Genomic DNA, 24,789 nt, shown 5'->3' with positions numbered 1-24,789 from the left:
ACATTTATTTCGCATTTAAACATTTGACTTTGTAGTATCAAATTGTCGAATATAATTTTTAAAATTGTGTGTTTTTTTGTAAAAACATTATTATTTGAAAATGGCTAGAACCAAGCAAACTGCACGTAAATCAACTGGTGGTAAAGCACCAAGAAAACAATTAGCAACGAAAGCTGCACGTAAAAGTGCACCAGCAACTGGTGGAGTAAAAAAACCACACAGATATCGTCCTGGTACAGTAGCTTTACGAGAAATTCGTCGTTATCAAAAAAGTACTGAATTGTTAATTCGTAAATTACCATTCCAACGTTTAGTACGTGAAATTGCACAAGATTTTAAAACCGATTTACGTTTCCAAAGTTCAGCTGTTATGGCATTACAAGAAGCTAGTGAAGCCTATTTAGTAGGTTTATTTGAAGATACCAATTTATGCGCAATTCATGCAAAGCGTGTTACAATTATGCCTAAGGATATACAATTGGCAAGACGTATTCGTGGAGAACGTGCATAAGCGTTTTAAATGACAATTTAAAAAAAAAAAAAACAAATAAGAAATATTTTCGGTCCTATATATAGGACCAACATATATTATTAAATAAGAGTATATTATTTTTATTAAAAAATATATATATATATATATATATAAATTATTGAAATAAAATTAAACATTATTAAAATTTTGTTATAATTATAAGCGATTGCTATTTCTAAAAATAAATAAATTTCATAAAATTTATATTATTTTATATTCATTTGAAATATTAAAAAAACTTCTCGCTTTAAAGTAACCATGATATGAGTTATAAATGCAATAAAATTTTATACAAAAAATAATATTTATTTGTTGACGAATAATATAAAAGGTTTACATTTCTAAATAACATATATTTATATATGGTGTGTAAAAAAAAAGAAAAGAAGAAAAATAATTTATATTTTTAATATAAAAAGGCAACCGCACACAGTGTTCCCAAGCGGTCACCCATCCAAGTACTGACTGTGCCCAATGTTGCTTAACTTCGGTGATCGGACGAGAACCGGTGTTTTCAACGTGGTATGGCTGTTGCCAGTAATAAATGAAAATTTTTACAAATATATATTTTTCATAAATATCATTAATATTAAAGTATATTATTAAAATTTTCAATGAAGTAATCAATTTAAATATATACTTATTTATTATACCATATATTTTAAATAAAAATGCAACCGCACACAGTATTCTCAAGTGGCCACCCATCCGTGGTACTGACTGTGGCAAATGTTTCTTAACTATTATTTTATAAAATATTTATACAAAAAATAATTTACTCTTATCAAATATTAATTTGTGGCCTGTATTAAGGCCTATGTTATTTTCATTTTTTAGCAAAAATAATGAAATATTTCAATATATTATTAAAGTAACAGATCATTTCTTTTTTGGTGCTGCTTTTTTAATTTTTGTAGGAGATGATTTGGCAACAGAAGCTTTCTTAGCTTTTGGTGCTTTCGGTTTACGAGCAGGGCTACTTTTGGCAGCGGATTTTGTACTTTTTGCTGGTTTTGCTTTAACTGGTGCTTTTTTTGATGCCGCTGATGATTTTGCAGTAACTTTTTTAGCAGCAGTTGATGATGATGGAGTCGCTTTTTTTGCTTTAGGCTTTTTGGCTGCCAATGATGTAGTTGTGGCTTTCTTTTCTTTTGGTGCCCGTTTACTTTTAGCACTCTTTGCTGAACCTTTTGCTCCACTTTCTTTTTTGGATACTTTTGATTTAGCTGAAGAATTAGATGAAGCGGAAGCAGCCAATTTGAATGAACCAGATGCACCTTTACCTTTAGTTTGTACCAAGGCTCCCTCAGTTACAGCAGCTTTTAAATATTTTTTAATAAATGGTGAAATTTTATCAGAATCCACTTTATAATTTGCAGCTAAATATTTTTTAATTGCTTGTAATGATGAACCACCACGTTCTTTTAAATTTTTAATTGCGTTAACAACCATTTCTGATGTACGTGGATGTGTTGGTTTTGAATGTTGTTTTGTACGTTTAGCACCAGAAGCTGTTGCTTTTTTTGTTGGTGTTGTAGAAGCAGCAGTAACCGCAGTTGCTGCAACAGCTGTAGAATTTTCTTCGGCCATATTTTTTTACTTTATAAAAATAATGTATTTATTATAAATATTTAAATGATAAAATATAATAATTCTATCAAATAAAAAATAAAGGTTTTCAATTATATCATTATTCACAATAATATAAGTCCCTATGTAAGTCAAAGTACCATGTAGAAAACACATAAAAATTAAATAGTATTTCTAATTTACTGTCGTAGTAAACATGATTTATTTTTTCAATTTCTATAATATATAAAATAATAAATTATAAATTTAATAATAATATTTATTTTATAAATTAAAATATATTTAATTTTTTTATTAACAATTATTAATAAACATAGTTTAATATTAATTATTTCAATCATACAAAACAATAATATTTTTAAGGTAAACTTAAAAAGTATATATTTTTATTTTTTATTTAATATCGATTTATTATAAATTATTAGTATATAAATAATTAAAAAATTTAATATATAAATATATATATTATAGTATAAGATTTCATTTTTAGAAAAACTTTTTTTGTCAATAATGAAAACGTATTATTATGAAATGTGTTAATCGAACATTGACAAAATATATTTCATTAGAAAATACTTTTATTTATGCATTAATATCAATAATTAACTATTAAATTAATTTTTTCATAATTATATAAAGAAATTTTATACTGATATAAGTATTTATATATTATAATATTTATTTTAAATATAAAAAAATTTATGACAAAATATATTATTAGAGTATTTGTTGAGATTAATATAAGATTATTTTAAATAAGAATTAATTTATATAATTATTAAAATATTATTAATTTTATGTTATGTAATTTTAATAAAAATAAATAATAATAATAATAAATATACAAATTTTTTAACAATTTAAATTTTATATGATCTAAATAATTTTGTTAAGTACGATATGAGAAATCATTGTAAGCTTCGTTAAGAAACTTTGTAATATAAAATAATAATAATAATATTAAATATATAAATAAATAAAATAAATTTGATATATATTTTTAGTTCATTCTGTGTATAAATCAAAGGATACCGAATAATTGGTAACGGATGCGATATATTATAGTATCGAGTATTAAAACATAATATATAAATTTATCTTGTTATTCAAATTTTTTGTTACTTAACTTATGTATTTAGAAAATTTATAATATTATTTATATAATTGACATAAAATCTTATAAATTGAAATTTTATTAATATGTATCAAAAGAAGAGAGTAACGTATTGATATAATATCAAAGGATACTGATTATTTAAATAACGAATACGTCATATATTGTTTGTGTAACGAAGTTCACTTGGCCATCTAGTTTAAAATAACATTTTCAATAGAAAGTTTATATGCTTTTTTTTTTTTTTTTCTTTAATTATTAAAAAAATAAATTGAAATTTAATTCAATCAAATTTTATAATAATTTTAAAAAAATTTTTCCTTTTAAAAAATATTTTGTGATGTTGTGATAATATGTATTAATACAAGTGCATCCTGATACTTTTATCTCTAGTAAAGGTATGAGTATCATGAACAGTTTTGTTATCTAATGATATTATTTTGATAATATTTTGTGTATATTCTTATAATATTTTGTCTAAATATCATCATAATACAATATTATTTTGATAATATTTTATGAATATTCTTATAATATGTTACCTAAATGTCATCATAATATGATGAATTATTTCCATAATAACATATAAAAAAAGAAAAAAAAAAAAAGAATCATTAATTTATAATTATTTAAATTGATTCTTTAAAAAAATATTATAATATATTATTTATAAAATAATTTTTACTCTTATTTTAAATAAATTTGTGGCCTTTTATTAAAAGGCCTATGATCGATGTATTATTATTATAAAAATTAATGCAATGTTTTTAATTTATGCTTTCTTTTCAGTTTTCTTTGGTAATAACACTGCTTGAATGTTTGGTAATACACCACCTTGAGCAATTGTTACACCAGATAATAATTTATTTAATTCTTCATCATTACGAATTGCCAATTGTAAATGACGTGGAATGATACGTGTTTTTTTGTTATCACGGGCAGCATTACCAGCTAACTCGAGAACTTCTGCAGCCAAATATTCCATAACAGCAGCCAAATATACTGGGGCACCAGCACCTACTCGTTCAGCATAATTTCCTTTTCGTAATAATCTGTGAATTCTTCCAACAGGAAATTGTAATCCTGCTCGGCTTGATCTTGACTATGCCTTTCCCTTTACTTTACCACCTTTACCTCGTCCAGACATAGCGAATAAATTTATTTAATTAATATTTTTTTTTGTAAATATAATCACACAGATGTGTACGTTACGGGGATTGTAACATAAATGTTTAAAATGTTATTTGGGTATTTTAATTTATAATATTTATAAAATATAAAACTTTAAAAATAAACCAATCACCTTATAGTATTATTTTCAGCCAATCAGAGAGTAGTATTCATTTTTATTGTTATATCCATCTTCGCGTATATAATACGCTAGTTGTATACACGACACGCTCATACATATACTGACTGGTGTTCTGTAACTATCTGTGTATATTAATTGTTTGTAACAATGCCACCAAAAACAAGTGGAAAAGCAGCAAAAAAAGCTGGCAAAGCTCAAAAAAATATATCAAAGAGTGATAAGAAAAAGAAGAGGAAGCGCAAGGAATCATATGCAATTTACATTTACAAAGTATTAAAACAAGTGCATCCTGATACTGGTATCTCTAGTAAAGCTATGAGTATCATGAACAGTTTTGTTAATGATATTTTTGAACGTATTGCTGCTGAAGCATCACGTTTAGCACATTATAATAAACGTTCAACAATCACAAGTCGGGAAATTCAAACCGCAGTTCGATTATTATTACCTGGTGAATTGGCAAAGCACGCTGTTAGTGAAGGTACTAAAGCTGTTACAAAATATACAAGTTCAAAATAAATAAATCGAAAATATTATTTAATTGATAACATAAAAATACATCAACATATAAAAACGGCTCTCTTTTTAAGAGAGCCATCAAATTTTTTAAATAAGAGTAAATTATTTTTATATATACAAAAAAATAAAATAAACAATTATTAATATCATATTTAATATAAAATTTTATATATTAATAGCTTGAATATATCTATTATTAGTATATCAATATTATTAATTTTAAATATAATAAAGGATATCGCGGAATATATATCGTAAATCAGTGTAATGCAAATGCATTACATTACCTTTATTATTTTCATTTTACATTTACTACTTGTTTATGTACGCTTATAATTATTAGAAAATATTTTTAATAATTTTAAAAAATAAATGAAATAATAAAAATTTAATAATAAATTATTTATTGAAAGTATAAAAAATGGTATAGCAAAATCTTTATTTTCTTTGATTAAGGCGAAATGTTTTATTAGTTATAAATTCGATAATCTCCTATCGATACTTGTTACTCTTAACTTGTATATATAAAAAATATAATAGTATATTAATTTATAATAAAATTTTTTCAAAAATTCAATAAGTTATTGTAAAATAAAATAGATAATATACAAATTATAATTTATTATTGCAGATATATTACAATAAAAAAAAAAAAATAAATAAAAATATTTGGTAATGTATGTTATAAACAAAATAATTTGTTGTAAACAAATTATATAATATGTTATATTTATTAACAAATTTATTTACTCTTATATAAATAAAATTAGTGGCTTCCCAAAAAGGAAAGCCTGTTTAAATTTATCGGATGTATTAAATATTCTTTAATAAATTTACTAAATATTTTAAGTAAATTATTATATTTTCTTAACCTCCAAAACCATACAAAGTACGACCTTGTCGTTTTAATGCATATACAACATCCATAGCTGTAACTGTTTTACGTTTTGCGTGTTCAGTATATGTAACAGCATCCCGAATAACATTTTCAAGGAATACTTTAAGTACACCACGTGTTTCTTCATAAATTAAACCAGAGATACGTTTTACTCCACCTCGTCGTGCTAAACGACGAATTGCAGGTTTTGTAATACCTTGGATATTATCACGCAAAACTTTTCTATGACGTTTTGCACCCCCTTTTCCAAGACCCTTTCCACCTTTTCCTCTGCCAGTCATTTTAATAAAAAATTATTTACAATATTTTAACGAACGGATAACACGTGTGTTAACCTCACAAGTATTGTAATGTATGTGAGCGCCGGTACAATTGTGCCTTTTTATATAAAGCATTAAAGATTTTTTAAGCCACGCCTATACAATTTGATTAGTCCATACTCTGATAGCTATCCAATAGGATATGACAACAAAAATTTTGAAATTTCATATAAATATAAATACAACACATTTATTTCGCATTTAAACATTTGACTTTGTAGTATCAAATTGTCGAATATAATTTTTAAAATTGTGTGTTTTTTTGTAAAAACATTATTATTTGAAAATGGCTAGAACCAAGCAAACTGCACGTAAATCAACTGGTGGTAAAGCACCAAGAAAACAATTAGCAACGAAAGCTGCACGTAAAAGTGCACCAGCAACTGGTGGAGTAAAAAAACCACACAGATATCGTCCTGGTACAGTAGCTTTACGAGAAATTCGTCGTTATCAAAAAAGTACTGAATTGTTAATTCGTAAATTACCATTCCAACGTTTAGTACGTGAAATTGCACAAGATTTTAAAACCGATTTACGTTTCCAAAGTTCAGCTGTTATGGCATTACAAGAAGCTAGTGAAGCCTATTTAGTAGGTTTATTTGAAGATACCAATTTATGCGCAATTCATGCAAAGCGTGTTACAATTATGCCTAAGGATATACAATTGGCAAGACGTATTCGTGGAGAACGTGCATAAGCGTTTTAAATGACAATTTAAAAAAAAAAAAACAAATAAGAAATATTTTCGGTCCTATATATAGGACCAACATATATTATTAAATAAGAGTATATTATTTTTATTAAAAAATATATATATATATATATATATAAATTATTGAAATAAAATTAAACATTATTAAAATTTTGTTATAATTATAAGCGATTGCTATTTCTAAAAATAAATAAATTTCATAAAATTTATATTATTTTATATTCATTTGAAATATTAAAAAAACTTCTCGCTTTAAAGTAACCATGATATGAGTTATAAATGCAATAAAATTTTATACAAAAAATAATATTTATTTGTTGACGAATAATATAAAAGGTTTACATTTCTAAATAACATATATTTATATATGGTGTGTAAAAAAAAAGAAAAGAAGAAAAATAATATATATTTTTAATATAAAAAGGCAACCGCACACAGTGTTCCCAAGCGGTCACCCATCCAAGTACTGACTGTGCCCAATGTTGCTTAACTTCGGTGATCGGACGAGAACCGGTGTTTTCAACGTGGTATGGCTGTTGCCAGTAATAAATGAAAATTTTTACAAATATATATTTTTCATAAATATCATTAATATTAAAGTATATTATTAAAATTTTCAATGAAGTAATCAATTTAAATATATACTTATTTATTATACCATATATTTTAAATAAAAATGCAACCGCACACAGTATTCTCAAGTGGCCACCCATCCGTGGTACTGACTGTGGCAAATGTTTCTAAACTATTATTTTATAAAATATTTATACAAAAAATAATTTACTCTTATCAAATATTAATTTGTGGCCTGTATTAAGGCCTATGTTATTTTCATTTTTTAGCAAAAATAATGAAATATTTCAATATATTATTAAAGTAACAGATCATTTCTTTTTTGGTGCTGCTTTTTTAATTTTTGTAGGAGATGATTTGGCAACAGAAGCTTTCTTAGCTTTTGGTGCTTTCGGTTTACGAGCAGGGCTACTTTTGGCAGCGGATTTTGTACTTTTTGCTGGTTTTGCTTTAACTGGTGCTTTTTTTGATGCCGCTGATGATTTTGCAGTAACTTTTTTAGCAGCAGTTGATGATGATGGAGTCGCTTTTTTTGCTTTAGGCTTTTTGGCTGCCAATGATGTAGTTGTGGCTTTCTTTTCTTTTGGTGCCCGTTTACTTTTAGCACTCTTTGCTGAACCTTTTGCTCCACTTTCTTTTTTGGATACTTTTGATTTAGCTGAAGAATTAGATGAAGCGGAAGCAGCCAATTTGAATGAACCAGATGCACCTTTACCTTTAGTTTGTACCAAGGCTCCCTCAGTTACAGCAGCTTTTAAATATTTTTTAATAAATGGTGAAATTTTATCAGAATCCACTTTATAATTTGCAGCTAAATATTTTTTAATTGCTTGTAATGATGAACCACCACGTTCTTTTAAATTTTTAATTGCGTTAACAACCATTTCTGATGTACGTGGATGTGTTGGTTTTGAATGTTGTTTTGTACGTTTAGCACCAGAAGCTGTTGCTTTTTTTGTTGGTGTTGTAGAAGCAGCAGTAACCGCAGTTGCTGCAACAGCTGTAGAATTTTCTTCGGCCATATTTTTTTACTTTATAAAAATAATGTATTTATTATAAATATTTAAATGATAAAATATAATAATTCTATCAAATAAAAAATAAAGGTTTTCAATTATATCATTATTCACAATAATATAAGTCCCTATGTAAGTCAAAGTACCATGTAGAAAACACATAAAAATTAAATAGTATTTCTAATTTACTGTCGTAGTAAACATGATTTATTTTTTCAATTTCTATAATATATAAAATAATAAATTATAAATTTAATAATAATATTTATTTTATAAATTAAAATATATTTAATTTTTTTATTAACAATTATTAATAAACATAGTTTAATATTAATTATTTCAATCATACAAAACAATAATATTTTTAAGGTAAACTTAAAAAGTATATATTTTTATTTTTTATTTAATATCGATTTATTATAAATTATTAGTATATAAATAATTAAAAAATTTAATATATAAATATATATATTATAGTATAAGATTTCATTTTTAGAAAAACTTTTTTTGTCAATAATGAAAACGTATTATTATGAAATGTGTTAATCGAACATTGACAAAATATATTTCATTAGAAAATACTTTTATTTATGCATTAATATCAATAATTAACTATTAAATTAATTTTTTCATAATTATATAAAGAAATTTTATACTGATATAAGTATTTATATATTATAATATTTATTTTAAATATAAAAAAATTTATGACAAAATATATTATTAGAGTATTCGTTGAGATTAATATAAGATTATTTTAAATAAGAATTAATTTATATAATTATTAAAATATTATTAATTTTATGTTATGTAATTTTAATAAAAATAAATAATAATAATAATAAATATACAAATTTTTTAACAATTTAAATTTTATATGATCTAAATAATTTTGTTAAGTACGATATGAGAAATCATTGTAAGCTTCGTTAAGAAACTTTGTAATATAAAATAATAATAATAATATTAAATATATAAATAAATAAAATAAATTTGATATATATTTTTAGTTCATTCTGTGTATAAATCAAAGGATACCGAATAATTGGTAACGGATGCGATATATTATAGTATCGAGTATTAAAACATAATATATAAATTTATCTTGTTATTCAAATTTTTTGTTACTTAACTTATGTATTTAGAAAATTTATAATATTATTTATATAATTGACATAAAATCTTATAAATTGAAATTTTATTAATATGTATCAAAAGAAGAGAGTAACGTATTGATATAATATCAAAGGATACTGATTATTTAAATAACGAATACGTCATATATTGTTTGTGTAACGAAGTTCACTTGGCCATCTAGTTTAAAATAACATTTTCAATAGAAAGTTTATATGCTTTTTTTTTTTTTTTCTTTAATTATTAAAAAAATAAATTGAAATTTAATTCAATCAAATTTTATAATAATTTTAAAAAAATTTTTCCTTTTAAAAAATATTTTGTGATGTTGTGATAATATGTATTAATACAAGTGCATCCTGATACTTTTATCTCTAGTAAAGGTATGAGTATCATGAACAGTTTTGTTATCTAATGATATTATTTTGATAATATTTTGTGTATATTCTTATAATATTTTGTCTAAATATCATCATAATACAATATTATTTTGATAATATTTTATGAATATTCTTATAATATGTTACCTAAATGTCATCATAATATGATGAATTATTTCCATAATAACATATAAAAAAAGAAAAAAAAAAAAAGAATCATTAATTTATAATTATTTAAATTGATTCTTTAAAAAAATATTATAATATATTATTTATAAAAATAATTTTTACTCTTATTTTAAATAAATTTGTGGCCTTTTATTAAAAGGCCTATGATCGATGTATTATTATTATAAAAATTAATGCAATGTTTTTAATTTATGCTTTCTTTTCAGTTTTCTTTGGTAATAACACTGCTTGAATGTTTGGTAATACACCACCTTGAGCAATTGTTACACCAGATAATAATTTATTTAATTCTTCATCATTACGAATTGCCAATTGTAAATGACGTGGAATGATACGTGTTTTTTTGTTATCACGGGCAGCATTACCAGCTAACTCGAGAACTTCTGCAGCCAAATATTCCATAACAGCAGCCAAATATACTGGGGCACCAGCACCTACTCGTTCAGCATAATTTCCTTTTCGTAATAATCTGTGAATTCTTCCAACAGGAAATTGTAATCCTGCTCGGCTTGATCTTGACTTTGCCTTTCCCTTTACTTTACCACCTTTACCTCGTCCAGACATAGCGAATAAATTTATTTAATTAATATTTTTTTTTGTAAATATAATCACACAGATGTGTACGTTACGGGGATTGTAACATAAATGTTTAAAATGTTATTTGGGTATTTTAATTTATAATATTTATAAAATATAAAACTTTAAAAATAAACCAATCACCTTATAGTATTATTTTCAGCCAATCAGAGAGTAGTATTCATTTTTATTGTTATATCCATCTTCGCGTATATAATACGCTAGTTGTATACACGACACGCTCATACATATACTGACTGGTGTTCTGTAACTATCTGTGTATATTAATTGTTTGTAACAATGCCACCAAAAACAAGTGGAAAAGCAGCAAAAAAAGCTGGCAAAGCTCAAAAAAATATATCAAAGAGTGATAAGAAAAAGAAGAGGAAGCGCAAGGAATCATATGCAATTTACATTTACAAAGTATTAAAACAAGTGCATCCTGATACTGGTATCTCTAGTAAAGCTATGAGTATCATGAACAGTTTTGTTAATGATATTTTTGAACGTATTGCTGCTGAAGCATCACGTTTAGCACATTATAATAAACGTTCAACAATCACAAGTCGGGAAATTCAAACCGCAGTTCGATTATTATTACCTGGTGAATTGGCAAAGCACGCTGTTAGTGAAGGTACTAAAGCTGTTACAAAATATACAAGTTCAAAATAAATAAATCGAAAATATTATTTAATTGATAACATAAAAATACATCAACATATAAAAATGGCTCTCTTTTTAAGAGAGCCATCAAATTTTTTAAATAAGAGTAAATTATTTTTATATATACAAAAAAATAAAATAAACAATTATTAATATCATATTTAATATAAAATTTTATATATTAATAGCTTGAATATATCTATTATTAGTATATCAATATTATTAATTTTAAATATAATAAAGGATATCGCGGAATATATATCGTAAATCAGTGTAATGCAAATGCATTACATTACCTTTATTATTTTCATTTTACATTTACTACTTGTTTATGTACGCTTATAATTATTAGAAAAATATTTTTAATAATTTTAAAAAATAAATGAAATAATAAAAATTTAATAATAAATTATTTATTGAAAGTATAAAAAATGGTATAGCAAAATCTTTATTTTCTTTGATTAAGGCGAAATGTTTTATTAGTTATAAATTCGATAATCTCCTATCGATACTTGTTACTCTTAACTTGTATATATAAAAAATATAATAGTATATTAATTTATAATAAAATTTTTTCAAAAATTCAATAAGTTATTGTAAAATAAAATAGATAATATACAAATTATAATTTATTATTGCAGATATATTACAATAAAAAAAAAAAAATAAATAAAAATATTTGGTAATGTATGTTATAAACAAAATAATTTGTTGTAAACAAATTATATAATATGTTATATTTATTAACAAATTTATTTACTCTTATATAAATAAAATTAGTGGCTTCCCAAAAAGGAAAGCCTGTTTAAATTTATCGGATGTATTAAATATTCTTTAATAAATTTACTAAATATTTTAAGTAAATTATTATATTTTCTTAACCTCCAAAACCATACAAAGTACGACCTTGTCGTTTTAATGCATATACAACATCCATAGCTGTAACTGTTTTACGTTTTGCGTGTTCAGTATATGTAACAGCATCCCGAATAACATTTTCAAGGAATACTTTAAGTACACCACGTGTTTCTTCATAAATTAAACCAGAGATACGTTTTACTCCACCTCGTCGTGCTAAACGACGAATTGCAGGTTTTGTAATACCTTGGATATTATCACGCAAAACTTTTCTATGACGTTTTGCACCCCCTTTTCCAAGACCCTTTCCACCTTTTCCTCTGCCAGTCATTTTAATAAAAAATTATTTACAATATTTTAACGAACGGATAACACGTGTGTTAACCTCACAAGTATTGTAATGTATGTGAGCGCCGGTACAATTGTGCCTTTTTATATAAAGCATTAAAGATTTTTTAAGCCACGCCTATACAATTTGATTAGTCCATACTCTGATAGCTATCCAATAGGATATGACAACAAAAATTTTGAAATTTCATATAAATATAAATACAACACATTTATTTCGCATTTAAACATTTGACTTTGTAGTATCAAATTGTCGAATATAATTTTTAAAATTGTGTGTTTTTTTGTAAAAACATTATTATTTGAAAATGGCTAGAACCAAGCAAAGTGCACGTAAATCAACTGGTGGTAAAGCACCAAGAAAACAATTAGCAACGAAAGCTGCACGTAAAAGTGCACCAGCAACTGGTGGAGTAAAAAAACCACACAGATATCGTCCTGGTACAGTAGCTTTACGAGAAATTCGTCGTTATCAAAAAAGTACTGAATTGTTAATTCGTAAATTACCATTCCAACGTTTAGTACGTGAAATTGCACAAGATTTTAAAACCGATTTACGTTTCCAAAGTTCAGCTGTTATGGCATTACAAGAAGCTAGTGAAGCCTATTTAGTAGGTTTATTTGAAGATACCAATTTATGCGCAATTCATGCAAAGCGTGTTACAATTATGCCTAAGGATATACAATTGGCAAGACGTATTCGTGGAGAACGTGCATAAGCGTTTTAAATGACAATTTAAAAAAAAAAAAACAAATAAGAAATATTTTCGGTCCTATATATAGGACCAACATATATTATTAAATAAGAGTATATTATTTTTATTAAAAAATATATATATATATATATATATAAATTATTGAAATAAAATTAAACATTATTAAAATTTTGTTATAATTATAAGCGATTGCTATTTCTAAAAATAAATAAATTTCATAAAATTTATATTATTTTATATTCATTTGAAATATTAAAAAAACTTCTCGCTTTAAAGTAACCATGATATGAGTTATAAATGCAATAAAATTTTATACAAAAAATAATATTTATTTGTTGACGAATAATATAAAAGGTTTACATTTCTAAATAACATATATTTATATATGGTGTGTAAAAAAAAAGAAAAGAAGAAAAATAATTTATATTTTTAATATAAAAAGGCAACCGCACACAGTGTTCCCAAGCGGTCACCCATCCAAGTACTGACTGTGCCCAATGTTGCTTAACTTCGGTGATCGGACGAGAACCAAATTCAAATTCAAAAACAGTTTATTAATCAACATTTAAAAATACAATACATTACATACATAACATATATTACAAAACTTTTATTTACTATTATAGGTTATTAGCCTTAAAAGGCTTTCATCCTAACTTATTTTTCTTTCATGCAGATTGCTGTGTCGCAATTATGCTTATGATATTTAATTTATTTGTTTGAGCAGGTATATGTTAAGTTAATTTTTGTTGATATGCTCTTTACAGGAAAATTTTTAAAAACCTGTTTTATGTTTTAGGCAATAGCTGTGGCAAACTTATATTGCCCATTGCCTATGTGTTTTTGCATGTAAAATTAGATTTAAAAAGAAAAGAAAAAAAGAAAAAATTTAATGCCTTGCGTGGGACTTGAACGCCTGCTTTCGGAGTGCCAGTCGGGAACGCTGGCACGACGCCACAGGCTCTTGTAAGGAATGGGTATTTTATCTTTATTATTTACTGTAAAATATTTTGTTATACATTATTTAAATATTTTGTATATATTTGTTTGTGTTTTTTGGTTAGTGAGTTTGACTTCACCATATTTTTGGTTAAGTAGCTGTTTTTAATCAACTTAGTGTAGAAAGAATGCGTTACATGTTTGGTATAGTCTTTGATTGTCGGTATGTCTGTCTCTCTATGTATGTCTTGTATTCTAGCGTATCTATCTTTGTTTAGTGTAAGTCGGAGGCATTTGTTCTGTATACGTTGCAGTCTTAGATATGTCGTGTCTGAAACGCTGTTCCACACAGGGGCTCCGTAGGTTATAGTTGGTCTTATTATTGCAGTGTATAACATTTTTTTATTTTTGGTGCTGAGTTTGCTGTATTTGTTCAGGAGTGGGTAAAGTTGTCGTATACACCCATTTCCTTTACTGATCAGGTGGTTGATATGTGGGACAAACGATAATGTTTTGTCAAGGTACACACCTAGGTACTTTACTTTGTGCTTGGCAGGGACTATGGCTACGCCGTCTACCTTAAGTGGATCGTAGATTTTGATATTTGTAAATTTTTTGCTAAAAATTATATGTTCAGTTTTGTTGTTATTTATTTTGATTTTCCAGTCCCTGGCAAACTTCAGTATCATATCCAGGTGTATTTGTAGTTGTTTTGTTGCCACCTGAGCATTAAAGGAGTGGGCGTACACGGCAGTGTCATCCGCGTATATCGCAGTTTTTGTTTTGGCAAATTTTGGGATATCATTAATAAAGTAGGTGAACAATATGGGCCCAAGTACCGATCCTTGTGGCACACCTGCTTTTGGGTGTCGGAGTTCCGATGTGCTGTTGTTTATTTTTACATAGAATCCCCTTCCTCTGAGGTAACTGTCCAGTAGTGCTATTAGCCATCTTGGGAAGTCATAATTTATTAGTTTGTAAATCAGTCCATCAATATATACCGTGTCAAAGGCTTTCTCAATATCCAGAAGGGCCATGGCCGTGACGTTACTTTTGTTAAAATTTTGTATTATGTCACTTGCTATTCTGGCAACTTGCATGCAAGTGCCATGACCTCTTCTGAATCCGAATTGTTCGTGTATTATTATATTTTTGGACTGACTTATCTTGTTTATTCTTTCCAAAATGACTTTTTCCGCTATCTTGGACAGCGTGCTCAGGAGGCTTATTGGTCTGTAATTTTTGGGATTACTATGATCCTTGTTAGGTTTCGGTACTGGGATCACTATTGCCGTTCTCCAGGACTCAGGGAAGTATCCTATCCTCAGGATTGCATTTATTATGTACTGAAGTTGTACTATAGCTTTGGTGGTAAAGTTTTTGATTATTTTGGTGTCTATCCCGTCTTGTCCTGGGGCTTTGTTATTTGGGAGGGTTTTAATTATGTTTTTAATTTCTTGGGGGGTTGTGAGCTTTATTTTGGTGTTGTTTTGTGGTGTTTGTGTGGTATGAAAGAATTCATGTATTCTTCGTTTTATGTCCTCTTCTAGTGGAGTAGTCTGTTCGTTAGTCTGGATCTCCTCTAAAGTTTCACTTATTATGTCAGCTTTGTCTTTGTCCGTCATGTAATTATTATCGTTCGTGGTGATTGTGGGGATTTGTTGTCTCGGTTTTTTAAACGTCTTCGTTATTCGCCACATTGTTCTGTCACCGGGTCGTAAGTCCGTTAGTGTTTTTTCCCACTGTTCATTGATCTTGTTTTTAATGTTCCTCCTGATCATTTTCGTGATTTTGTTTATATCTGCTTTGAGGCCTGGTATAAATCTTTTTTGGTACAGTTTCCTCATCGCATTTTTATATTTGATTAAGTTTTTTGTGTTGTCATCAGGGAGATACCTGTTATCAACTATCACGACCCGTCGGCTGTGAGCTTTTTGGACTTGTTGCACCCCTTTTGTGAAGTTATCTATTTCCTGATCAACTTCTTGGGCATTGTTTATTTTATTATTGATTTTTATTGTTGAATTTAATTTTTTTCTAAACTCTGCCCAATCGGTTGATTTATAGGAAGTGACAATGTGTTTGGTGTTGTCTTTATTTAAGTTTGTAATATTAAATATTACCGGGTTGTGGTCTGATGATAACTCTGGTATTGAGGTTGGGTGCGTGATGTTGTTAACATTTTTATTAATCACAAGATCAATGAAGGTGGGTGTCATTCCGTTAGTTGGAAAATGTGTGGGGTTGTCTGTGTGTTGGATGACGATGTTGTTGTCGTTGGTGAATTTATGTAATGTTCGTCCGTTTGTGTTTGATACATGATTCTTCCATGCCGTATGGCGAGCATTAAGATCACCTATTACTAATATTTTGTTACCCATCCTGAACAATTTTGCTAGATCCTCCATGGGGAACTTGTTAGCGGGAGTGTTATACACTGCAATAATTTTTATATTATTTAATAGTTCGATTCCGACGCATTCTATGGATACGGAACCATTGATTTCAAATGTGCGAAACGGAATGCTATTTTTTATTATTATTGCTACACCTCCGCCTTGTGTTGTTCTATCTTTCCTAATTATATTAAAATTTCTAATTTTTATTTTATGTTCTCCTGATAATTTGGTTTCATTTATCATCATAATGTCCACCTTTTGTTCTCTGATGAACGATCTAAGTTCACCAAGGTTTTGGCGTAGCCCATTAGCATTCCATGTCGCACATTTTACGGCGGACATTGGCTAAAATTTTTTGTGCAAAAGTTGTTGAAAACCATGAATTTCTCTAATTCGTTTTTGCATTTCATAAGGTCATGGTTTAGGTCTTTTACATATTTTAGCATTCTTTCTACATCTATTAATTTGTTTAATGTGTCAAACTCACTTACCAAATTGTTTATGTTAGTAGTAGTAGATATGGATGTTGTTTGTGTTGGTGCTTGGCTGTGTACATGAGCGTACACTTGGGTGGGTCTATCATTTTGAGTGAATGTGTATCCCATTGCCCAGGGATTTGTTGGAGGTAGTGGTGCTGGCACGAATTTTTGTTGATTTCTTACAGGGACCGTGTTTGTTTTTCTTCTCCTTTCTATCTGCTCGATTTTGTTGATATAAATTCGGCATTCTGTAGAGTTTGCCGGGTGGTTATTTTCACAGTTTGCACATTTTAAAAGTTTTTTATTTTCTTCCGTTTTTTCTTTTATTGTACAGTCACGGCTCCAGTGAGGTCCTGCGCATTTTAGGCATTTTGGGTTCATTCTACAGTTCGTAGTGGCATGTGACCAGGCCTGACATCTGTGACACTGGATAATTTGTTTGGCGTTCCTGTGCCTTTCCCAGGTAATTTTTACGTTGTACACATATTTAACTTCTTGGGTTAGTTGTTTTAGGGACGTGCTTTGTCCGGTGATCACAAGATATAGAGATCTGTAGGAGGATCTCATTGGATATACTTTAATAATGTTTGTTTTGAGGCATTTCTCTATGTCTTGCTTAATTTCCTCTTCGTCGATTCCTCTTGGTAGCCCGACCAATACGAAGGCGTGGTGTTTTTCTGTCCTTTCCGTGTATGTATGGAACTCCATGTTTTCGTTGTCTAGAATTTTGACGTAGTTTTTATATTCATTTGAGTCATGGATGAATAGATTCGTTTTTTTTGAACGTGTATTTCACATGGAATCCCTTTTTCACATGTTCCTTTATTTGCTCCATGAACTCCTTATGGTTATTTGGAGTGCTGTGTATAACAATTGGAGGTGGTTTATTCTTACCTCCTTGTGTCCTTTCTGTGTTTTTGTCATTTTCATTAATTTCTTTTGGGTCTGTGCCTTCTTGTTCCACATCTTCCTCTGTTTGACCTTCTTCAGTGGTTAGGGGATTAAATCTGTTTTTTGTGGGCACTTGCACTTGCACTTCTGTTTGTTTTTTGAAAATGTTTTGTATATTGTTTTTGTTTTGGTTTTCCATTCTTGGAGGCACTGCACTTGTGTTCTCGCTATTTTCACTAACTATTTTTTCTATTTTGTTGGCTTCTTCTTCGGTGCTTTGTTGTATTCCGACGTCATCGGGTTGCACTTTTAAAATTTTAGTGATAGCAGGGGAGCGACTAGGTCGCCCCCTTTTTTTTGTTTGGCTACGCCCGTCACTTATTTTATAGTTTGTTTTTATACTTTTTTATATTTGATTTAACTTGTTCTGTAGGTGTGTGTATGAAATTGTTTTCGCTTTGAATGTAATTATACAATAATTTGCTTCAACAATACACTGTACTGTACGGTATGGGACGAGAACCGGTGTTTTCAACGTGGTATGGCTGTTGCCAGTAATAAATGAAAATTTTTACAAATATATATTTTTCATAAATATCATTAATATTAAAGTATATTATTAAAATTTTCAATGAAGTAATCAATTTAAATATATACTTATTTATTATACCATATATTTTAAATAAAAATGCAACCGCACACAGTATTCTCAAGTGGCCACCCATCCGTGGTACTGACTGTGGCAAATGTTTCTTAACTATTATTTTATAAAATATTTATACAAAAAATAATTTACTCTTATCAAATATTAATTTGTGGCCTGTATTAAGGCCTATGTTATTTTCATTTTTTAGCAAAAATAATGAAATATTTCAATATATTATTAAAGTAACAGATCATTTCTTTTTTGGTGCTGCTTTTTTAATTTTTGTAGGAGATGATTTGGCAACAGAAGCTTTCTTAGCTTTTGGTGCTTTCGGTTTACGAGCAGGGCTACTTTTGGCAGCGGATTTTGTACTTTTTGCTGGTTTTGCTTTAACTGGTGCTTTTTTTGATGCCGCTGATGATTTTGCAGTAACTTTTTTAGCAGCAGTTGATGATGATGGAGTCGCTTTTTTTGCTTTAGGCTTTTTGGCTGCCAATGATGTAGTTGTGGCTTTCTTTTCTTTTGGTGCCCGTTTACTTTTAGCACTCTTTGCTGAACCTTTTGCTCCACTTTCTTTTTTGGATACTTTTGATTTAGCTGAAGAATTAGATGAAGCGGAAGCAGCCAATTTGAATGAACCAGATGCACCTTTACCTTTAGTTTGTACCAAGGCTCCCTCAGTTACAGCAGCTTTTAAATATTTTTTAATAAATGGTGAAATTTTATCAGAATCCACTTTATAATTTGCAGCTAAATATTTTTTAATTGCTTGTAATGATGAACCACCACGTTCTTTTAAATTTTTAATTGCGTTAACAACCATTTCTGATGTACGTGGATGTGTTGGTTTTGAATGTTGTTTTGTACGTTTAGCACCAGAAGCTGTTGCTTTTTTTGTTGGTGTTGTAGAAGCAGCAGTAACCGCAGTTGCTGCAACAGCTGTAGAATTTTCTTCGGCCATATTTTTTTACTTTATAAAAATAATGTATTTATTATAAATATTTAAATGATAAAATATAATAATTCTATCAAATAAAAAATAAAGGTTTTCAATTATATCATTATTCACAATAATATAAGTCCCTATGTAAGTCAAAGTACCATGTAGAAAACACATAAAAATTAAATAGTATTTCTAATTTACTGTCGTAGTAAACATGATTTATTTTTTCAATTTCTATAATATATAAAATAATAAATTATAAATTTAATAATAATATTTATTTTATAAATTAAAATATATTTAATTTTTTTATTAACAATTATTAATAAACATAGTTTAATATTAATTATTTCAATCATACAAAACAATAATATTTTTAAGGTAAACTTAAAAAGTATATATTTTTATTTTTTATTTAATATCGATTTATTATAAATTATTAGTATATAAATAATTAAAAAATTTAATATATAAATATATATATTATAGTATAAGATTTCATTTTTAGAAAAACTTTTTTTGTCAATAATGAAAACGTATTATTATGAAATGTGTTAATCGAACATTGACAAAATATATTTCATTAGAAAATACTTTTATTTATGCATTAATATCAATAATTAACTATTAAATTAATTTTTTCATAATTATATAAAGAAATTTTATACTGATATAAGTATTTATATATTATAATATTTATTTTAAATATAAAAAAATTTATGACAAAATATATTATTAGAGTATTTGTTGAGATTAATATAAGATTATTTTAAATAAGAATTAATTTATATAATTATTAAAATATTATTAATTTTATGTTATGTAATTTTAATAAAAATAAATAATAATAATAATAAATATACAAATTTTTTAACAATTTAAATTTTATATGATCTAAATAATTTTGTTAAGTACGATATGAGAAATCATTGTAAGCTTCGTTAAGAAACTTTGTAATATAAAATAATAATAATAATATTAAATATATAAATAAATAAAATAAATTTGATATATATTTTTAGTTCATTCTGTGTATAAATCAAAGGATACCGAATAATTGGTAACGGATGCGATATATTATAGTATCGAGTATTAAAACATAATATATAAATTTATCTTGTTATTCAAATTTTTTGTTACTTAACTTATGTATTTAGAAAATTTATAATATTATTTATATAATTGACATAAAATCTTATAAATTGAAATTTTATTAATATGTATCAAAAGAAGAGAGTAACGTATTGATATAATATCAAAGGATACTGATTATTTAAATAACGAATACGTCATATATTGTTTGTGTAACGAAGTTCACTTGGCCATCTAGTTTAAAATAACATTTTCAATAGAAAGTTTATATGCTTTTTTTTTTTTTTTTTTTTAATTTTTAAAAAAATAAATTGAAATTTAATTCAATCAAATTTTATAATAATTTTAAAAAAATTTTTCCTTTTAAAAAATATTTTGTGATGTTGTGATAATATGTATTAATACAAGTGCATCCTGATACTTTTATCTCTAGTAAAGGTATGAGTATCATGAACAGTTTTGTTATCTAATGATATTATTTTGATAATATTTTGTGTATATTCTTATAATATTTTGTCTAAATATCATCATAATACAATATTATTTTGATAATATTTTATGAATATTCTTATAATATGTTACCTAAATGTCATCATAATATGATGAATTATTTCCATAATAACATATAAAAAAAGAAAAAAAAAAAAAGAATCATTAATTTATAATTATTTAAATTGATTCTTTAAAAAAATATTATAATATATTATTTATAAAAATAATTTTTACTCTTATTTTAAATAAATTTGTGGCCTTTTATTAAAAGGCCTATGATCGATGTATTATTATTATAAAAATTAATGCAATGTTTTTAATTTATGCTTTCTTTTCAGTTTTCTTTGGTAATAACACTGCTTGAATGTTTGGTAATACACCACCTTGAGCAATTGTTACACCAGATAATAATTTATTTAATTCTTCATCATTACGAATTGCCAATTGTAAATGACGTGGAATGATACGTGTTTTTTTGTTATCACGGGCAGCATTACCAGCTAACTCGAGAACTTCTGCAGCCAAATATTCCATAACAGCAGCCAAATATACTGGGGCACCAGCACCTACTCGTTCAGCATAATTTCCTTTTCGTAATAATCTGTGAATTCTTCCAACAGGAAATTGTAATCCTGCTCGGCTTGATCTTGACTTTGCCTTTCCCTTTACTTTACCACCTTTACCTCGTCCAGACATAGCGAATAAATTTATTTAATTAATATTTTTTTTTGTAAATATAATCACACAGATGTGTACGTTACGGGGATTGTAACATAAATGTTTAAAATGTTATTTGGGTATTTTAATTTATAATATTTATAAAATATAAAACTTTAAAAATAAACCAATCACCTTATAGTATTATTTTTAGCCAATCAGAGAGTAGTATTCATTTTTATTGTTATATCCATCTTCGCGTATATAATACGCTAGTTGTATACACGACACGCTCATACATATACTGACTGGTGTTCTGTAACTATCTGTGTATATTAATTGTTTGTAACAATGCCACCAAAAACAAGTGGAAAAGCAGCAAAAAAAGCTGGCAAAGCTCAAAAAAATATATCAAAGAGTGATAAGAAAAAGAAGAGGAAGCGCAAGGAATCATATGCAATTTACATTTACAAAGTATTAAAACAAGTGCATCCTGATACTGGTATCTCTAGTAAAGCTATGAGTATCATGAACAGTTTTGTTAATGATATTTTTGAACGTATTGCTGCTGAAGCATCACGTTTAGCACATTATAATAAACGTTCAACAATCACAAGTCGGGAAATTCAAACCGCAGTTCGATTATTATTACCTGGTGAATTGGCAAAGCACGCTGTTAGTGAAGGTACTAAAGCTGTTACAAAATATACAAGTTCAAAATAAATAAATCGAAAATATTATTTAATTGATAACATAAAAATACATCAACATATAAAAACGGCTCTCTTTTTAAGAGAGCCATCAAATTTTTTAAATAAGAGTAAATTATTTTTATATATACAAAAAAATAAAATAAACAATTATTAATATCATATTTAATATAAAATTTTATATATTAATAGCTTGAATATATCTATTATTAGTATATCAATATTATTAATTTTAAATATAATAAAGGATATCGCGGAATATATATCGTAAATCAGTGTAATGCAAATGCATTACATTACCTTTATTATTTTCATTTTACATTTACTACTTGTTTATGTACGCTTATAATTATTAGAAAAATATTTTTAATAATTTTAAAAAATAAATGAAATAATAAAAATTTAATAATAAATTATTTATTGAAAGTATAAAAAATGGTATAGCAAAATCTTTATTTTCTTTGATTAAGGCGAAATGTTTTATTAGTTATAAATTCGATAATCTCCTATCGATACTTGTTACTCTTAACTTGTATATATAAAAAATATAATAGTATATTAATTTATAATAAAATTTTTTCAAAAATTCAATAAGTTATTGTAAAATAAAATAGATAATATACAAATTATAATTTATTATTGCAGATATATTACAATAAAAAAAAAAAAATAAATAAAAATATTTGGTAATGTATGTTATAAACAAAATAATTTGTTGTAAACAAATTATATAATATGTTATATTTATTAACAAATTTATTTACTCTTATATAAATAAAATTAGTGGCTTCCCAAAAAGGAAAGCCTGTTTAAATTTATCGGATGTATTAAATATTCTTTAATAAATTTACTAAATATTTTAAGTAAATTATTATATTTTCTTAACCTCCAAAACCATACAAAGTACGACCTTGTCGTTTTAATGCATATACAACATCCATAGCTGTAACTGTTTTACGTTTTGCGTGTTCAGTATATGTAACAGCATCCCGAATAACATTTTCAAGGAATACTTTAAGTACACCACGTGTTTCTTCATAAATTAAACCAGAGATACGTTTTACTCCACCTCGTCGTGCTAAACGACGAATTGCAGGTTTTGTAATACCTTGGATATTATCACGCAAAACTTTTCTATGACGTTTTGCACCCCCTTTTCCAAGACCCTTTCCACCTTTTCCTCTGCCAGTCATTTTAATATGAGTTATAAATGCAATAAAATTTTATACAAAAAATAATATTTATTTGTTGACGAATAATATAAAAGGTTTACATTTCTAAATAACATATATTTATATATGGTGTGTAAAAAAAAAGAAAAGAAGAAAAATAATTTATATTTTTAATATAAAAAGGCAACCGCACACAGTGTTCCCAAGCGGTCACCCATCCAAGTACTGACTGTGCCCAATGTTGCTTAACTTCGGTGATCGGACGAGAACCGGTGTTTTCAACGTGGTATGGCTGTTGCCAGTAATAAATGAAAATTTTTACAAATATATATTTTTCATAAATATCATTAATATTAAAGTATATTATTAAAATTTTCAATGAAGTAATCAATTTAAATATATACTTATTTATTATACCATATATTTTAAATAAAAATGCAACCGCACACAGTATTCTCAAGTGGCCACCCATCCGTGGTACTGACTGTGGCAAATGTTTCTAAACTATTATTTTATAAAATATTTATACAAAAAATAATTTACTCTTATCAAATATTAATTTGTGGCCTGTATTAAGGCCTATGTTATTTTCATTTTTTAGCAAAAATAATGAAATATTTCAATATATTATTAAAGTAACAGATCATTTCTTTTTTGGTGCTGCTTTTTTAATTTTTGTAGGAGATGATTTGGCAACAGAAGCTTTCTTAGCTTTTGGTGCTTTCGGTTTACGAGCAGGGCTACTTTTGGCAGCGGATTTTGTACTTTTTGCTGGTTTTGCTTTAACTGGTGCTTTTTTTGATGCCGCTGATGATTTTGCAGTAACTTTTTTAGCAGCAGTTGATGATGATGGAGTCGCTTTTTTTGCTTTAGGCTTTTTGGCTGCCAATGATGTAGTTGTGGCTTTCTTTTCTTTTGG

The 24,789-nt window shown here is 26.6% G+C and overlaps 3 non-coding genes across 3 annotated transcripts; all 3 read right to left on the bottom strand.

The window, feature by feature from the left end:
- Positions 1-949: 949 nt before the first annotated feature.
- Positions 950-1,068, bottom strand: LOC123304684. The gene has a single exon (XR_006536680.1). It is a non-coding gene; the product is annotated as a 5S ribosomal RNA (ribosomal RNA).
- A 6,351-nt stretch (positions 1,069-7,419) lies between these two features.
- On the bottom strand, positions 7,420-7,538 carry LOC123304695. Its single transcript, XR_006536690.1, has one exon. It is a non-coding gene; the product is annotated as a 5S ribosomal RNA (ribosomal RNA).
- A 16,513-nt stretch (positions 7,539-24,051) lies between these two features.
- Positions 24,052-24,170, bottom strand: LOC123304694. The gene has a single exon (XR_006536689.1). It is a non-coding gene; the product is annotated as a 5S ribosomal RNA (ribosomal RNA).
- Between the last annotated feature and the right edge of the window lie 619 nt (positions 24,171-24,789).

This window comes from Chrysoperla carnea, assembly GCF_905475395.1.
Source record: "Chrysoperla carnea chromosome X unlocalized genomic scaffold, inChrCarn1.1 SUPER_X_unloc_8, whole genome shotgun sequence".
NCBI classification, from domain to species: Eukaryota; Metazoa; Arthropoda; class Insecta; order Neuroptera; family Chrysopidae; genus Chrysoperla; species Chrysoperla carnea.
This window is presented reverse-complemented; position numbering and strand designations above follow the sequence as displayed.